The following is a 17,776-nucleotide window of genomic DNA, read 5'->3' as shown; positions in this document are numbered from 1 at the left end:
AATTTCACCCGCAAAACACGAGTTCATAAAATTTATATCTTGTCAGAAAGGACTCCAACTTGCTACCAGGTTCAGAGCAGTATCGTGCCTCATAGAATTAGTCCAGTGGGTCAGAAGGACTAAACCCCAGGTCACCTTCACCTGTCAGTCACCAACAAGAGAAGGAATAACTAGAAAATGAGTGAGCACTTTATCCTGAGACAGGTCCTCTCTTTATTAAGCTTGTAATAAGAGAAGTGTGAGGGAATCCACACACACACACAAAAAAGTCTGCTCTATAGTTTCCATATAGACACAGTTATGGTCAGAAAAATATCTTACATTTCTGTAAATAGCTGTTTAGTATTAAAAAAAATAAATAAAGCAACCTTGATTTTCACATGCTTTGGGAGTTAGAAGTTAAGCATTCAAATTTAAATCTAATGAACCCAAAAGTGGGCATATAGAATAATTAAAAGCCCTTTCTGCCCTTTTTATATTCAGCTTGACAACCAGAAGTGCAGTCAAGAACATGATGAGATTTTTATTCAAAAGAGACATCTTACTGTAAAAGCAGCATTCAGCCACAGACAACACTGCTTCTTATTATCAGTCATATGGGACGAGAAGAGAGATAAAATAAATAAACTCCAAGGCAACTAGGCTGCATTCTGGTATTGAATGAACACTGCAAATAAATAAATAAATAAATAAAATAAGGAAAAGGGTCCTGAAGATGCCATCCAGCTGAAAGATTTTAAGATGGAAAAGGTAAAATCCTAGAAGTTACCCTAGAAACCTACTGCAATAATGTAGCATACCTTGGCTAAGGGAAGCAATCAGCATACATTTCCCTTCAGAACTGGAAATATGTGAACTAGGATCTACTGCTTGTCCATACAAACTGGTTTAACAGAACATGAATTTTTCACTAAGTTTAAAACCTGAACTGATATTTCCTTTGTTCTTGGAGCATGTTCTGTTGCTTTGGCTTCAGTCAATGCTTAGTATTAGAAATAAATAGAAGTAAATCTGAATCTACAAGGGTTTACAAAGAGTCTTGCATTTTTCACCCATTAAGTGAAAACAAATCACTGCAAGTTTCCCATATGCTACAGAAGATAGATTTTTTTTAAAATAATGGGTTTGGAGAACTGGAGAGCTGGGATGCCAGCTAGCTGGACATCCACCTTCTCCACTGCCCTCCCTGCTCCTTTTGGACTTGGGAATGCACACAGGGATATCCTTTGCTCCAACACACTCCCATTTAGCTGCAAACTGGGGGTCAAAGCATACAATGAACTACTGTGTGTAAAACATTACACACAGTTAATTCAAAATACCTATACACTATAACTCTTAACCTTTTTTTTTTCCTATCAACACATTCTGACAGTAAACAGAATTAATAATAAAAAACCAGCATGAATGATCTTTTGTTTCTTGTTTTATATTTAAAAGTATCTTGATGCTTTTTGTTTTAAAAAAAGTCTTTACCAGGGGGACTCCTGTTTCTCAAAGTTTGCACTGCACAAAGCACAATGAAATCAGGAGTCTTCGCTGTAAGGCGGGGTTATAAGGCTAGCTGGAAGTTTAACGGGGTTTCTAGGATTTCTATGGGAAAGCCTTACGGATAACTGTACAACTATAACCACATATGTATCCTAGGAGACCAAAGAGCTTTCGCATTTAAGAGCTTATTTCCCAGCCACGCTCTCAATACCCATCTCATGCATTTATAACCGATACAAACAGCTGTGAGAAAGGAGGGAGTTGCTTTAATTTCAGCCAGAACATACACTGACCTTTGCTTACATCAGCACAAACATTTCATTTTACTTCACTTCTACGTCTTTGTCACCTTCAAACTAAAAGGATGTCATAAATCTCTTGTAATTCATGAAATGTGCTTTTAAACTTGGATTTTACAACTGAGCAAAGCTAAAATTCTTGATTCTTTAAGAAGACAATTAATATACACACATGTAAATCACCAAAAAGCACCCTAGTACAAGTGAAATTTAGATTCCTGACCACAGCATATTGTAAAACATCACCCTGTTAAACACAACATATCAGAGAAACATCCCATTTAGGAAAGAGAAATGTAAAAATAAATAAATAAACAAATAAACAGAAAGCATGAAACGGTTAATTGAAGACAGACTCACTTTACACTTTGGCTTAGAGAAGCCTACACACTCGAAACGGGCTGAATTAAGAGTATTTCCTGCGTTTCTCGTTTGTAATTCTCGCCAGAGGGTCTAGCCTGCAATTAAACCCTCTGGAGAAGAGCATCTTCCAGAAGGCAGAGCCTGGGAACACCCAGGTACGATTAATTCCTCGCCAGCCCCCGGCTGGCAGGGAGGCAGCTGGCACCGAGGATCTGTCACAAAACCTTCGGCAGCCCCTCTCCTTCCTCGCTTTTTCTTACCCTTTCACTCCCGAATTTGGAGGAGGAGAGGAGGGAGGCCAGCATACCTGCACAGGGCACGGAGACCACACCGCTGTTCTCATGCAGGAGGAGGAGGAGGGTAGCACATGACGACAGAGAACTTCAAGGAAAAAGGTCGTCAGCACGCTGGTGTACACAGATGAATTCGCCAGCGGGCAATTAAAAAAGAGGACCGGCCCCTTACAACTGCTGGAGCATCTCGCAGGGTTTGCTTTACTTACAGCAGGGAATCCATCTGCTCGCCTCCCCTCACGTGAATAGCTGGGGCCGTAGCAGCAGCCAGCATAAAAGATCCGCAGGCGTTCTCTTACGCTGTGTCCTTTTCAAATACCAAACCTAACATTAAAATTAACTGCAGGCTGAAACGCCGTCAGCAATTTCTCCCGAATGCATAATGAAACAGGGCTACTATATCTGGCGCCTTACTTTTTTTTTTTTAAGCTCTCCCGGAGAGCATGTGTGGGTATCACACACACAGGAATAGTTCCAATAACTCCACGTATAGAGCAGAGCAGCTTTACGGCACACGCAGGGCATTTCAAGTCCCTGTCACGCTGTCCCTGCGCTGCAAACCGTATGCAAAGCCTACTCCAGACACAGTGTTTCCAGGAAAAAACAGCAAACTGGATTATATAATGTTATTTCCTGTCTCCTCCAGAAGAAGAAAATTCTATTAAGAGAAAATTTGAAATGAAAGTTTGAAAATGTTTCCCAAACTGAGCACACTTTCTGAAAACATCTCAGTTTCTGGGATTTTATAAGTCAGTATCTCAATACCAGAGAGGCATTTGGTGCAGAAAGTGCACATCTTGAATTATTCTGCTTTTATATATATATATTAAAAAAAAAAAGAATATTCTTTTTTTTCAAAGTAATTTACCTGTTTTCTTTTTGAATGCTAGATATAATGAATATTTGCAGACCCACACGCTATCAACCACTGTGCTACACAGTAGCCACTACTTCTATAAAATCCTGTGTGTACTGTGCTTCAGTAACCCCATTTTCAAACTGAATACCTAAATATCATTATTCCATTTTACCGTACCTAATAGAAATGCCATGCAGCAGTCTACTGCCACCTAAATATGGTAACTGCCACATCCCTCACGAAAATGTCCTCTTCCTTCACTTATATTGTTCCATCAAGTGGGGAAAAAAAAAGCCCTGAACTTACAAACAAGACAGAAATTAGCAGCAGAGGAGCGTGCTCCAGATGAGAAGGGATCAGCTTGATGCCTCAACGGATGCTTCAGAAGACTTCAGGGCGGCTTTATGCCATCCTCTGTTTGAGAAAGCACGACTGCAAAGCAAATTGCATTTTGAAACTGTACCAAAACTGCTTTTCTCAACTCTTTTTGGATTGATGTGGTCTTAAACAAATGAAGGTAGATGAATAGCATAAAGAAGACTGATGTCTTCTTGGTTCATGGGAAAGAGCTGCATGGCCTAGAGGAGACGGCAGCCCCGGTGGAGCCACCAGCCCCGTGGAATAACTTGTCAATAACCCGTCAGATTAGAAGCGAGGGCCATCCTGCTCCTTCCTGTAAGATAAAACCTGCAGTGGTATTTCAAAGACCCAGGGAGTGCTACAGAAACTTTACACATCTGTTAGAGACGTTTACAGCGGCACTTAAATGACAGCCTCGCTGGTATTTACACCAGGCTAGGGGGTTTTGTTTGGTTTTGAGCATTTCACAGGAACACGCTATTTCATCCGGGGAACCAATATAAACTAATCCTGGCCAAAGCATTCAGTTGTTAGCACACCTACTTGGGGCTTCCTTTAGCACACAAGTGTCATTAACTAAAAAACCCAACAGCCATGTCTGCAAGTGATTGCTATGTTTTTCTTCTAGGATTTTTAGGACAGAGTATGGATCTTATCCATACTGTGAAACAGTACAGCAAAACTTTGCACAACAATGTGAGTAAAACCAGGGTCCTCACCTCCATCAAGCTACATGGACAATCTATTTTTGAGCCCCAAAACTGCTTTCTGAAGCCACGAATTCAAAAGAGCTGGATGGTTTAGGGGAGCACGTCCTCTCTGAGCAATGATCCTACTCCCTTCATCGACATGAAGTTTATCTCATGGACTCTGCAGATCTACCAGTGCTTTGCAGTCAGGAAAATTCAGATTTTAAGATTTGATTTCAAGCAAGCATGTAACGTGATCACAGCATTTAATGTCCCAATGAGCAGCTAATGAGATTTTAGTAAAACCAACGAACAAAACCACCCATATTATACTACTCTCAATGAAAAAATTGCTATTTCCTAAGAAAGAGGTAAACAACTTTGACCCTCATTAAAAAGTTGAGAAATGTCCACACCATCACTAAAGTATAATTAATACACATCCTTTAGAAGAGTCCAAAGGAGCAATTTAATTAACCACCCGCTGATTTCATAAATGACAAGAACACAGAAAGGTAATGGCACCTTATAATTGAAAAAGTCCCGTTGATTTAGCTAAGCAATTGTACTGCTCTGTGTTGTGCATAAATATGAGGAAAAATGCTCTCAACTCTTTACATTCTAACTTTGTAAGGTGTGAGGAAACAAGACAATGAGCATGATATAGTCACAATACATTCCACTTATTTAATGCCTTTACCTAAGAACCTCAACGTCACTGGTAACTATTAAGGTTTTAACCTTTATGAACTCTTTTGATGGGCTTTTTTACCTCAGCTTACATATGGAAATAATGAGCTCACCTGAAGTTATTTGCTCGTGGTACGTATCTCATCCTACACGAGGAGGAAATGCCAAAATATCCCCATCCCTGATTTGAAACCACCAGCCCATGCTCTCTTCAAGAACACAGAAGAGCAGGAGGGTGGAAAGAACAAACAAAACAGTTTTATTGCTATGCCACTTCGAACAAAGTATTGCCTGAAACAGGGATTTAGTTTGTATCTGTGGTTCTCCCACTTTTATACAATGGGATCCTCCTTAAGCCCCGTGAAATATTTCTGCTGAAGATCTTGTAAACTCATTTTGCAATTTCTCAACATTTTCCTTCAGGTGGGAAAAGCTTCCTTTCAACTGCTACATCCCTTATTAAGGCTGCAGAGAAACAGCTTTTATCAAGCTAGGAAAATAATGCAAGAAAATACGTGAAAGGCCTTTTCTCTTTTTTTTATTTGACTTTTCAGGGATGAAACTGAACTGAATTCATATTCCTTCTGGCGTCCACAAAACTTTGTGCTGCTACATTACAGCCATCAAAGTCTATCTGAATATGAAAGAGTAACAAGTGCATTTATAAGCTGTCCATCTCCTTACCCAACGCACGCATGGAAAGCATTCATTTATACTTGCTTCGTGGCATACATAATTAAAAAAAAAAAAAACAGACTGGGCAGATTCTTCAAGCATAGCAGTCTCCACTGAAACGCCGATCGCTAGACTAAAATACTGGACTTGGAGCACTCAGCAACGCACCACAAAACGAGCCGCAGCGGCCTGACCCCGCAGCAGCCCTGGTATGCGAGGATGGATGCAGCTGCCTCGTAAACCAGCCCCCAGCCCGCCGGTCCCACCTGTCCCTGGGATGACACGGATGACTTTACGTGGCATTGGCCCTCTGCCCGCCTGCCACGGGTAAAGCGTCCCTCAATATAAATTATGCCACTAAGTGCTGATGCCAACGGGACCGCTGTGCAATTAGTTTGCTTGCGCACATTAAATACACATTTCTGCCATTTTGTGTCTCACAGAGAAATCCTTACTGGTGGGTATTAGCTATTCATGTTTACTGTTCCTGGAGGTTTCCCATTCTTCAGCGTTTATGGTATTTGCTCAGTCTGTAGCAGACCATCACCAGGCCTACCTAGCTGCGTTTGCTGCCTGTCGGCAGCTTCCAAGCACAGCCAGATATGTAAACAGCTCTTTAAAATGATGAAAACTCCCTTTACTTTTATACGCCATGGTTTATTTACTAGTTAGATGAGGAAAGAAGGGTTCTTAAATAAATACCATAAGGCATACCATCTATTCATTTCTGTAACTCTTTTCTGAAGTCTTTCCAGCTTTCAAGTGTTAACTCTTCAGAAGTGTTCCCATCAAACCAGCAGCTCTGCCGGTGCCCCAGGAACAGCTCCTCCGTGCTCGTTTTTGTGCTCCCTCACTCCTTTATCCTTCCTCTGAGGACTCCGTTAGGCACCTCACTGCGGAACTGAAGACGGAGCTGTTTTCCAATGGTTAATTCTGATGACTCCTGCATGTTTTCAGGATGTATTCAGCCTGTAAAAATGGTTTAGATTTTCTGCTTCTGAACGCTAGGAAGAATATATTGCTTAAATTGTAATGCATCATTCAACTGCCTGCAGCTTCCAAAATGATCTGGACTGCTCAATATTGCTGACTCGTTCCTAACATTTACTACTGCAATAAACTTTATCAGAAATGCTTGCTTTCCTCCATGACACTAGTATATTTTGAAAGAAAACGATGCTCCAAAACTCCTTTAAAGAACTCCATTTGCCCATTACATTCCTCACCAACAACTGCTCTTGAGTGGTCTTCCCTGGAGTAAACTGCCATGGTACACAGATTTCACTATGTTAGGGTTAACTAGGTAACAAATACTAGAAAAGAGAGACTGACCACAGCTAGAGAAAGGCTTAACCACACAAACACTTGTTGTAAATGTCATATTCCACCGGGGAAAATTCTCAAAGATGAATGCTGTTGGTGAAAGTCATCAAAAGTCACCTGGGATGCGACAGGGAAAAAGGAAAAGCACGAGAGAGCTCTGAATCTTTCACAGAACATCAAAATTTGCCATTGAAGCGAGTGGAAATACAACTACAGATCCTGAAAATGATTCTCCTCAAAACCTTCCTGTAGGAATTCTTGTACTGCTCAAGTTTTTTGTTCTTTTTAAACCAGGTAAGGGCTGCCTGTTTTCCCCAACTGATAGGCAGATTGACTTCTCCCAAGCTTCCTGCCATACAAGTTTTAAGAGCTGGAGCAGTGGTGTTTGGAGGCTTGTTTGTGCCACTTACTATCTCAATAGGCACCGTGGAGGGGAAGTCATACACAAAAGTCCTTGCACTTGCCTCCTGGTGATCTCTGAACCCATTTCTATGGAAACAGAGGATGGATGCAAGACGATAAGTTATTAAGTCATCAAAATACATACAGAAAAATAATTAATTTTACACGTTACACAGGGGAAATAAGTATTACATGGAAAATGATTGTTTCTTCTAGATAAATTTCTGCTTCCTTTAGGTCATGGCATAGAGAAGGAACACAAATCAAGGGATTTATGACACTTTAAATGAGTTTCGCAGTGATAAAGCTCACTTAATATGTTCACGTATTTAACTCACAAGAGCTACCTTTTTCACTATTTTATAAAATTAGTTTAAAAGTAAAATGTATTCATTACCGTTCCCGGTAGAGAACCTTACAGAAATTTTACAAGAGTAATGAATATCAACAATGCAATTTCATGCTGAAATACAACTTAAACCTTAAAACTTCTCACTTAAATTACAAATCACAGTGCTTACCACTACACAATGTCATTATTTCAATGCATTAATAGTGCCTTTTTGCCTTCCTGCACTCCCTGTCACCGAAGAACACTTAGGTTTCATTTCTACCACTGAACAGCCCTTCCATTAGTTGGTATTTCACTGGAGAGCCCAATTTATGAAGCATCAGAGTCTTGACTTGAGCTGGAACTACTGCTGCCAAAGATCTCATCCTTACAAAATTCTCTTTATATACTTAAAATTTGGATGAATCGGAAACAAAGTAAAGTCCAAAATGGTTTTCAAGTTTTCTTTGCGTATCAACAGCCCAACTGCCTCGACACCAACTCTTCTGCACAGAATCGAGTTTCGTACAGCCCACTAAAACTCTTCAACCCAGCCACTTGTAATCTTTCAGCAAATACCTGCTACCGACTATTTGCATTTCTCATTTCAGATTTCAGGAGACCTGGAGAGCATGCATGCTCACCCCGTCTCAGCAGAGATGCCTTCTGGCTCACAAAACCAGAACTTCTCATGCCATCTCAGACAAGCGTGACCGTCTCCCAACATCTCTACTAGTATTGCAGCTGGAGGGTTATTTTTAAAAAGTCCTACGTGTGTGTTCTCTGCTCCCTTTTTTTAATGAAATAAAAATTAGGAGAAAATTATTCAAACAAAATATGCAGACTACCTGCAATAACTGACCTGGCAAATAACCTTAGAATTTCTTAGGGACACCAGATGTCCCTAAGCTCAATTTTCTCACTTGAGAGGGACCCGCTGTACCAAGTACTTTACATAAACAACCTCTTATTTAAAAAAATTACATTAGGAGTTGGGGAAAAATTTACTTCTTTCCATGACAAAACCTGCCTTCACTTTGTGGCCGTAGAAGCTTCAGGACAGTTAAACCCATGGAAACCTCTTAAATAAATAAACAGCCGAGAAAATTTTTCTTTGAGAATTACTTTGCAGTGTAACTAGAATGGTACTTCTCCTTTGCTGCAATATTATGTAGTGGTACTAACTCAAAGTTCAAACCATTTCCATTTCTTTATTACTAGTAGCAATCTAGGAAATACTGCCATCAATAGTAAATCTACATGAAGTCGCACTCCTCTGGTGCATTTTGTGCATAGCAATCAGTTCATAACGCAATCTCGTGTTGTTTAAAATTCAGTTTATTCTTCAATTACTCTGCTAGCCCAACTCTAATTTATTACATTTTCTGGTACATTTGATTTTGGATATTATGACATCTTGGCTCATGCCATTAGAGGGGAAACATAAAATGGTGACGACGTCTAGGGACAGCTGAGAATAAGATAGCAACAGCCTGGAAAATTAAGAATATCACCGTCTGTACTCAGCTAGACCTCTCCTGCGTTAGCAATAAAAGTACCTCTGGCAGTATTTCTCCAGCACAGGCGTGACATCCAGGACTCGCCTTGGGGGGCACTGTAAATCCTCAGCAGGTGCAGCGTGGCAGCCCAGGCACCTTGCTGGGCAAAGGGTTCCCTTGGTCATCAGGACTACTCAGCCAGAAATGGTCTCCTCATGTTTCTTTCCACCTTTTCTGTCCCTTTTGAAACACACTGGGGAAGCTTGGCTTAGAGGTGATCCTTCCTTTCTGCTCAGCTTTGGTTGGGCCGCACCTGGAGTGCTGTGTCCTGTTCTGGGCCCCCCAGTACAGGAGAGGCCTGGGCACACTGGAGAGAGTCCAAAGAAGGGCCACCAAGATGGTGAAGGGGCTGAAGCATCTCTGCTATGAGCAGAGGTTGAGGGAGCTGGGGCTGCTCAGCCTGGAGAAGAGGAGGCTCAGGGGGATCTCATCCGTGTCCCTAAATCCCTGAAGGGAGGGTGCAGAGAGGCTGGAGCCAGGCTCTTCTCAGCGGTGCCCAGTGCCAGGACAGGAGGCCATGGGCACAGCCGGGCACCCAGGAGGCTCCCTCTGAGCACCAGGCAGCACTTCTGTGCTGGGCGGGTGACGGAGCCCTGGCACAGGCTGCCCAGAGAGGCTGTGGGGTCTCCTCCTTGGGGATCTCCAGAAGCCGCCTGGACGTGGTCCTGGGCAGCCTGCTCTGGGTGTCCCTGCTTGGGCAGGGGTGGCACCAGGGGCCTCCAGGGAGCAAAGAGGAGCTGGGGGTTGGCATGGGGGGAGGCCGAGGAATGGGGATGAAAGTGCCCAGGGTACACTTTGGCACTTTGATACCTCTTGGCCTGGCTTTCTTGCTGCTCTGAGCGCCAAGGAAATAAAATCCTAGCCCTGCTGCTGCTCAGCATGCACAAAAGAAACCAAGTCATTTCCAAACGCAACCGATACTACATCAAATGATTTTTTTTAGCCTTGCGTCCCCTTGGTCCTAGCTACCAAAGGCCGTTTCTTTCTCCCAGCATCCAAGGTGAAGTGGCAGAGGGCAGCCAGAAGCTTTCACGAAGGATGTTTCTGGAGATCACGGGCAGAAGCGAGGGCTTTGCCTCCCCGCTGGCTTGCCGGCCGAGCACGTTCACCTTCAGGGCACGGTGCCAAGCCCACCTGCTTACTCAGGATTTTGCCAGCGAAGGCAGCTCTCACCGCACTGATTTGTCCTTCGAAGACGCATCTTATTCTGCTTAGTTTTTCCTTCTCCTGCTACATCTTGCCTGCGATCCAGGGGAAGGATGGGGAGGGCAGATGCTGCTGGGGAAGAAGACCTCTGAATGTCTTTCCCCATGGCAGATTCTCACAGTTTCAGGCAAGAAAAAACAAAAACAAAACATCCCTGCACAGCTTGCACTGTCCCAAGAAATTCCACATCACACTGGGCTCTGAATAATTCATATTTACATGGAGGACTGGGATTGAGAGACCCTTCCCTTTTATTAAACCCCATCCCATGCCCCAGTGCACAGGTGCCACCGTGATGATGACAGACAACAGCTCCTCTCATTTTGGTGTACGGGTATCACGAAAAACACACCCACAAAATCTTAAAAAGCAAATGGCAACTTTGGCTCCAACCCTTTTCTCTCCTGAATTCCATACACTCATAAATAACTTGTCTATATTTATACTGCAAATCAATTCACACGCTCTGGTGCCTTAGTGCACCTGCTCTCATTACCCTATGTTGGAAGTGAATCATGAATTGAGACAGGAGACTCGATTTCACTTCCCAATGTGAGGACAATAATCATCATTAATTTACGTTAGGAAGCTGCATTTGGGGTGCTGCCTAGAGAATGCAGCGTAGACTTAAAAGTATGCACCAAGAAAAGTAGGATTTGTATACAGAATGATTTGATAATCTGAAAAATCCCTCAGTAAACAAAGGAAGTTTACAGATAATCGTATTAAAGATTAGAGTTGTTTTACAACAATGCGTGATATATTCTAGAACATCTGGGAAGAAAGCCGGTAGTTTTAAAAATCAAAACCTTGGGGAAAAACATTTTTCCCCTCAAACAGAAACAGTAATTCACTTTATTAAATCCTAATCCTCTCCAATTCATGTTTAAGGCAGAGCATTTTTCCACTGAAGAGTTTTATCAATGTACTTAAATACAATTTTATAAATAAATATTTAAACACGTTTAAGTACAGTTTTAACATCTGAATGTGACTGGTACTCACTGCTCTTGACAAAATAATTTGTTATTCCACTTTTGTTTTTGTTTGCTTCCATTTTATTTCAAATGTGAGAGGCAGGCTTATTTTAAGTCAGACAACTAAGTAACTTTATCCTTAAAAAAAAAAAAAAAAGAATTTCTGGATTACACCAAAATATATTACATGATGATAACAAAAGCAAGCTGATGTCTGTCCTTTTATGTGCACCTATGCATCAGCTGGAAAATTAGGACAATAACTCATGTGTTACCTTACAAAAGTTTATTACTTTTCCATCACTAATTTACTGTTTTCCAAATTTTTGTTGTGGCAATTTATGTGAAAATCCCCCCCAGTAAAACCCAGACATTGTTCATGACATTTTCTACAATCAATGTTGATAGCATTTATACAGATTTTCTGTCTAAACACCACATCATTCAAGCTCCTCACCACTGTAACTGCTGATAGCACCAGAAGAATAAATTTACTCTACAACTAACAAGTAAAAGCAAAGCTAGAGTGAACAGCAGTTAAAGTGGTAAAAACAAAACAAACAAAAAATTTTAGATCAGATTTCTATAAAGTGTATTTTGCTAGAAATAAGTTTAGAAAGACTTCTTAGTCAAGATCTGAAAAGAAATAAAAGAGCAAAAAAGTTGAAAAGATTAAGTACTTTTTTTTTGCTTTTTTAGACTTTGTTTTATTTATAGATAGAAATTTGTTTATATGTAGAAACTTACCATATATAAAGTTAGAAGTAGAATGCTAACAAGATTTGTACCAGCAGCAATTCAGCCCCAGAAAAGAAATCCCATAATGGGTGCCTTGCTCTAATCACATCATCCTAACTGTGCTGAATTCAGTTACTCCCCTGTAAGCAGAACCAGGCAGAAGGACTCTCATGCCCACAAAGGACCCCATGAAGTCACAGCTGCAGATTAAATTGTACAATCAAGTTGTAGGGATGACTGAGCAGTATTCAGCATGTGATGCACCATCTGAAAAATAGAGTATGTGGGATAGGCATATACAGGATAGCTGCTATTCCTAACACTACTGCATTGTACTGGAGTCTCTTAGCTCCTCTATTTTAATTTAACCTTAAAATTTAGCAGGTTTTCAGGTATGCATTGCCTCACCTGTTAGAATAAAACATCTTTTATCCTTACCAGAGTCGGTATCGTAGCTAAAACAGAAATCTTTCCTCTCTGACCCTTTGAGGCCAGAAATCACAGCATGATGCTGACGTTACTGCATCCTAACAGCACTGGAGCTCTGTGAAATGAGTTGCCTTTGCTAAACTCGAGATTGTTATTTAAAGACAAATGATAGCTGTTGCGAGATCTGTATTGTTGTAATAATTTATAGGAAATAACATGTCAAGCTGTTTCCAAAAGTTCTTTATCAACTACGCGGCACTTCATAATGTCACGACTCTTAGTGATGAACATTTCCTGGCTTCACAGCTTTCCAAACTTTTCAAAATATTATTTAGGAAAGTATTACACTTCTGTGGCATTTCTGCATTAGCAGGACACACATCCCTTACTGAAGAAAGAACTGTAACAGTTTCATTTCACAGTCCAGTAATCCAAAATTCTGCATTACCACTCACTTTAGTGTTAATTTTCCCATAGATTCTCTTTTTCTGCTTACAAGGCAAAGACAGCTCAGGTCAAGAGCACAGACAAGCTGTGCTGCTGATTCTCCTTTTTACAACTACTGATTCACCTTCACTTTTGCTTCACTGGGAAGTTATTTTCCCTGCAGAAAGCAGGAGAGCCACAGTCAACAGATAAGTCAGCAGCTATCAGTCACAATGGGTTTCAGAGGGGAAAAAACCTCCCCACAGCTAAAAATGCAAGTATTATTTATACAGAATCATGCCCACACTGTAAAAATACACCAAGACAGCTTGCTGCCGTACACACGGTGAAGCCTAATTCAGCTCGTCTCACTTCCAGCCACAGACACATATCACAAGCTGTAGGACATAAAAGTATCAGCACTGCACAGACGTGCTGAGCCATCCAGCAGATAATAGGTACTGCACAGCGGTTACGTGGCAGACTAAGTAGAATGGTACCTTTTTTTTTTTTTTTTTTTACAAAGTGATTCAGAAAAGAAACGCATTTGGTTGGTTGTCACTGAATTCTTATGCAGCTTTGTAGTGTGCAAGTGAAGATCCAACATACTCATCTTTGTAAGGCATTCAGATAAAATGCTTGACAGGCCCACAAGTACACAAACTTATCTGCATTTTTTAGCCCCCTATAACCTAGATGAGATCAGCTTTACTTTCAGCACTCACAAAACATCAGAATAGTTGAGAAGCAAACCGAAATTCTGAAGGCATTCAATACTGCACAAATAGCATTTCATACTCCTTTCCTATAAGGCAGGAAGCCCTGTGATTTTCGAAGCTTCAATCTTAATTAGAAGAAGCAGTGACAGATTAGTAATGGACTACTTGTAAAAACAGTGCTGGTATGGACTTTTATTCTATAATTTTTAATATAAATGGAAGATCTAGCACAAATACAGAACTGTTTTACTAATTTCTCAAGATCTCCACTGCAGATGAGCTTCATTAGCTGCTGTCAGTAACAATAAAAGGCTGAGAAAACCCCTCGTGAACAAACAAGAAGTAAAGACAGGAAAAAGAGCCTGCACAGAAGGCAATCCTAATCAACCTGTTCTAGAAGAAGCTTGACTTTATTAAGAAGTCAAATTTCTTAAAAGTTATTTCAGTTAACAACAGGGGCAGCCCCATACCCTATGAAGGTAAAAATAAGTAAAAACATGGCATCCCCTGCATGAGGTTGCAATAGGTGTTAACTTTTTTTCTAAAACATTGAGTCTCCAAATGTATAGAAGCAGCTTAACATCATCCTTATTTAGGGATCTGACTTATCGCAGTCCATGAGGCTCCTACGGGTAGGAGCCTCCCCAGTGCCCTCCCTGCACTTACTGACTTGCTGTGCCTGGCAGAGGTGCTACACCACGTACTGTGGCTTTTGCTGCTACTCTTCACATCTCCTCCTTGGGTGAGCAAGTCACTGCCTGGCACACCAGGTAAAAACAGGCAGAAGATGGGCTTTGAATGTGTTGCTCCGTTGTTCAGGCTGTTCCTGAAGGCAGTGAAGACCTAACTGTGTTGAAATCGAGATGCGGTTAGCTTAAGAGCTTGGGGGACTTGTGGGGTTTCTTGGCTTTGCTTTGTTTTTGCTGGTGTAGCAGGTAGCAATGTCAATTAGGGGAATGATTTTGATGACATCGCTATACCAGCAGAAAACCCCAGTATAGGTCTGTTGTACAGTCATAGGGAACATTTGCTGACACACCTCATTTCATCTGGGACTAAAACAAGGTACACAGACAAATGCACATTCACATTACAATAAAATAAAACGCATTGACTCAAGAAGGCTCAGTGATACCAGCCAACATTTTTTTTATTTTTATTTTTAAATGAAGACTTTGATCAGGAATGCCAGCCAAAACTTGATAGGCAGAAAAATCATGGCACGGCTAGGTTCTGAAATGTTGCTCGTGTATCCAAAAAAAACCCACCATGCACTGGCCCTTTCAGAACAAACACAAAATTCCTGTGGCAGAACATGCCAACTTATCCAAACACAATACAACAGCCACTGAAAAGAACTTTCCATAGACTGGTTTTGGAGTACAACTCAGCGACATTTTTAACCTCCATCTGTTAGCTCTGCCTGAATTTACAGTTCTTCTGCTACATCAGATACTGCTGCTGCCCCAGCGGTCTTTTTTTCTGTGTATGAATTCAGAAATGAGGATTAACACCCAATCTGGAGAACAAAGAAAGCCACAGGAAGGTAAGAATTTTAAACCCTCTAATATTATTTGGCCTTTCAGGGTAAAATTTTTGAAAATAATACTGCATTAGCAGAGGGTGATCTGTTGAGGATGCCTTGGGCTCAAGCAAAAATTGCATGCAAAGGAAGAAAATCTGTGGGATGAGTACAACTGAAAGGGTCAATAAAAGCGTTGACGTGTACGAACGCTGGCACAAACACTCCTGCAGTCAGTAATGATGAACCGTGCTCCTTCCTGATGATTCTCCAACCAGCCAGCCCACAGGGATGTGTAATACCAACATCCTGACAGGTTCCACCGGGCTTGAGGAAGCTCTTAGGAGACAGTCACAAAAATGCAGAATTGCAATGTTATCTCAGGGGGCTGGGATGGGGAGAGCACACTTTGAAATTGCTCCCCCCCCCGGTAAATAATTCCCCAATGCAGAAGCAGGTAGCTGGCCACTCATTTCCCCCCGTGCGCTGGCAAATATTGCTCAGCACTACGCTCCCCCAGTCAACCTGACCCAAAAGCCCTGCTTTCCCCTCTACAGCTACTGTTCCTTTGCCCTGATGTGTGCTCCTTTAATGCACACCACTGTCAGCTGTGCTCTATTCCAGGCAGCTCAGCAGTAGGAACAAGATAAATAAGTCTATTTCCATCCTTTTCATGATCTAAAACTACCGACTGCTGTTGTTTACAACATTTTAAAACGGGATCTCTTCGTATATTGGATATATTCCTCAGTCAGGCTGAATTTTGCTCCGCAAACAACTGTTCTTCATAACAATTCTGCACACTCCATCAAACTGTAGTTAAGCATTAGCAAATCTCTGCAAGGAAATATAAAACCACGTCTTCCTCTGTAGAACGAAGGGAGAACAGCCTGGCAAACCCAACATCTGCCACTCCAACCTAAAGTAAACCAGCTCTACCCTTCTACAGACTGACAGGCAGAAATTAACTTAGAAAATAACATTGAGTTGACACTGTTATAACCTCACAATTACTTTATTGACTGCTTTGATCTGCTCTGCTGTAATGACAGCAAGAAAATTCGAGACATTCTTAACAAAATGCCAGAGATCCAGAGCAACATCACAACTTGTTTGCTTTAAATCAAAAAGGAGACTGCAAATACTGACCTAAGTTACTGCAAAGTTCCATTTTTTAAATAAAAATACATTCTACTAACTGGGTGAAAAAATCACAGAAATGCAAAATGTAATTTAAAATCTTCCATTTTCATAGGTTATCTGATTTTATAGCAATCTGAATACTTAGACAAGGTTTTTTTTTCACCATATAATGCACAACTAATTGTGAGAGACTCAACTAGGGACCCCCCTTTATCAGCCTTTATCAAATTTCAAAAAGGAAACCGTCCCAAGTTATTTGCAAAACTCTCAGTAATTGAAATAAACAGCTAAGAAAATGGAAAGGACTAGTATCTAGGTAGGTCTGTACCACCAGAAATACTTGATGAATGAATGAGATGCCTGCAGCACTGCAAAGCCTGCTGCAAGGATGGAGGCAGCATCCTGGTGTGCATACAGAGATGAAGCAACCCTCAGTCCAAACCAGAAGTCATCACCTGTATCATCTCACGCAAAAGACAGCATAGTCAGGATGAAAACACACGACAGGCTTAGCCCATGAACTTCGCCAGTACGAATCCTGACCCTGAGACCATTTACATGCAGGCTTAACGTTAAGCCTAAGAACAGGCCCACTAATTCCAGGAGAAATACTTGGATGTTTACAATTAAACATATGTAAGTGACAGATCTGTAGGACTGGGGCCATAAGAAGCACACACCGCAACGTCATTATTTTTACTGCTCCGTGGACATTGTGTCATAACAGTTACATCCTTAATGATATTTAAAATCATTTTCATCTTCAAAATGCTCCACAGTTCCTAAACAAACTCCATTGACCCAATAAAGCAATTAAGAAGCTCACGATTCAATGATGTCATGTTAAATCGATTCTGCAAACCAAACAAACTACGGATTTTCAAATATCAGAGACAAGCCACTGACTACATCTAATCTGTAATCAGTTTCCTCTGGTGCCTTTTACACCAGGGAGCATTTTATCACTGCATGAATGCTGTTTTCTTACTAGTTATGGCCCTTAATATCTCATAGCTCTTTAAACAAGCAGCATCTTGCTGATTTATGACATTAATTTATATTAAACTGATGTCTAATACACATCATATGCTTACACATTTCCCTTCTAAAGCAATATTGTTGGTTTTGCCTCTCTTTCACAGATGCTTTCGACTATATTAAGACATTTTTTAAGAGTATAGAAAAAATGGGAGTAAAAAGGGGGGGATATTTCACAGTATTTTCAAGCAGACAGTTTTAACTAGAAGTTAACAAACTTCTGCTGGTTTTTAGTGATTCAGGC

General features: G+C 41.1%; 1 protein-coding gene across 2 annotated transcripts in view; it reads right to left on the bottom strand.

The window, feature by feature from the left end:
- Window positions 1-17,776, bottom strand: part of LNX2 (ligand of numb-protein X 2) — a 62,043-nt gene that overhangs the window by 42,427 nt on the left and 1,840 nt on the right. The window lies entirely within an intron of this gene.

This window comes from Anser anser (assembly GCF_964211835.1).
Source record: "Anser anser genome assembly, chromosome: 1".
In the NCBI taxonomy this organism is placed as follows: Eukaryota; Metazoa; Chordata; class Aves; order Anseriformes; family Anatidae; genus Anser; species Anser anser.
Note: the sequence above shows the minus strand (reverse complement) of the source record. Positions and strands in the feature narration are given on the sequence as shown.